Genomic DNA, 2,500 nt, shown 5'->3' on the forward strand with positions numbered 1-2,500 from the left:
GAAGGGAGGAAACAAGGATACGACACTGGGATAGTACGAGTCGAGAGGGGAGGGAGAGCGATGTGAGGAGAGGAGGAAAGGAAACAAGGAGAGGGGATGAGATGACTTGATAGGAAAAGAGAAAAGGAGAAGAGAAGAGGAGAAGACGGGACAGGAAATGATAAGAGGTGAGGACACTGAGGACGTAGGAGGGGAGAGGAGAGGAGCAAAGGAAACAAGGAGAGGAGGCTGGAGAGGAGAGGAGATGAAGACCGTGGGCACGTTGTCATGACAACTGGAGCTTCAGCGACTCTCCGTCACCATCAGCAACTTTACGGAGCAAACCAGAATCAATCAGACGATAATTAGAAGCTTGAGAAAACATAATAACACACGTTCGTGTTTCTAGACTCCACGTGAAACTTTAACGCGCAATTTTTATATTTGCACAGTTTTTATTTCCTTGGAGCATTTTCAGAAAGATTTATTGAAAATTACGGCTAAAGAAAGTCATACGTTTAGAAATGTGTCTGGATTCGTGTGGACAGGTTTGACTAATATTTTATTTCGTCGCCAATAACCAAACAATATTTTTCTATTATAGCGTCTGTTTGTATTTATCTGCGCATCCACAGTGTTTCCCTGCTAATTTCTCCGCTGATGAACAGACGCAGAAGCAGAAGAAGCAGTTTGAGGCCGAATATCAGTAAATTCGACAAAGACGAATGAACGTTTAACGGATAAATATTTAATCAACAGCGACTCTGCTGATTAACTTCGGTTAGTGTTCAACGGCTGCGCTGATAATTCACATCTGACACCGCGCAGCGGCGAGAGCAACAGTTCACATCTCATTAGAGAAACAATCGACAGCATCATCGGCCTGTGTGTGTGTGTGTGTGTGTGTGTGGGGATGATAACAAGCGTTGTTGTGTATGTGCCAGAGAGACTGTGTGTGTGTGTGTGTGTGTGTGTGTGTGTTGTGATGTGTTGGGAAAATCAAGAAAACCTCATAAAGTCATGTTATTAAATGTGGCATTTTCATTTAAGAAACAAACAAAACTCAATATGTTTTAAACATCACACTATTCAATACTAATGCTTTTCCTGCACGTTTGGTTTTCACCTCCAAATGAGGTGTTTAAAGCCCCAGTATGTCATTTTTTTTAATTTTCTGGCTCCATCTGGTGGTAAGGTTTCAAACTGCAACCAACTGAGCGACCGACAGGGGACACTTTATGGCGGCGCACCGCTGATTCCATTTCCTGTTCCCGTCAGCGTCTGAAAGTTCAACGTGAACGCGACGTATTCTGGAGCGTTTAGTTCAACAAGCGTATTCAACACGACTTAGAAACATGGAGACTCACACGGAGGTCGGTCCACCTCATGTGACTATATTTAACTCTTCTATTGTCAGGAGGGAGAGCAGGAAGCAGGACCCAAATGCAGGATGTGGCAAAAAAAGAATATTTAATAATAAAAGAAAACAGACTTACAACGTCTCAAACCAAAACAAAGTCCAACTAAAGGTGTTCACGACATGTAGCAAACCGGTAAACTGAAAAAAACTAGAGCCAGAGGCAAAAGGACAAACTGTGGCAAAACCACAGACGGCGACCAGGGAACATAACAGGAGCAGACATCACAGGACAGACTGGGGAAAAACAACAGACGGTCCGACACAGACCGAGGGAAGCACAGAGACTAAATACAGCGAGTGGGCGGGGCCAAAAGAACACAGGTGAGACCCATTAGGAACAGGTGCAGACAATCACAGGGGCAGGAGACACTGGAGAAACTAGACACAGGACAGGAAGTGAAACAACACAAGGAACTAATTCAAAATAAAACAGGAAATACAAAACGCGGAATCATGACAGTGGCAGGAGACACGAGGAAAACAAAGTGAACAGACACGAGCCAGGGAAACAGGAAGTACAAAAACGAATTCAAAATAAAACAGGAAATTTAAAACACGAGATCATGACATATAGGAACACAGAGTTATGGACGATATATTCAATTCTTGTGAATACGTTCTTGTAAATATTACACCGAAAAATCTGCAAAAAGTGCAAAAACAAGTTAAACCTCAATGTTTATTTAAAGCTTGTGTATAATATATATTTTAAATATTAAGAATGGATCAAATACAGAAAAATTTAGATCACTCAAGGCAACTTCACAACCGAGGACGTTTGTGTTGCAGTTATTTTATCGACCTCAAACGTAGAAATGAGTCGGCGTTATGAAATATCTTCAACAAAGTTCAGTGTGCAGGATTTAGTGGCATCTAGTGGTGAAGTGGCGTATTGCAACCAACTGAATTCCTACGGTGGCCTTCAGGTGACATCAAAAGAAAACGGCCTCCTCCAGAGCCAGGGCTTGATTTGTCCTTTCTGGGCCACTGTAGAAACAAGACCGATACGAAGAACTCTCATTCGAAAGGGTTTCACGATGTCGAAATACACAAACCCTCCATGAATATTACATCTCATTTCCGCTGAGGCGACAGCTGACC

The sequence above is a fragment of the Scophthalmus maximus genome, chromosome 11 (assembly GCF_022379125.1).
Source record: "Scophthalmus maximus strain ysfricsl-2021 chromosome 11, ASM2237912v1, whole genome shotgun sequence".
NCBI lineage: Eukaryota > Metazoa > Chordata > Actinopteri > Pleuronectiformes > Scophthalmidae > Scophthalmus > Scophthalmus maximus.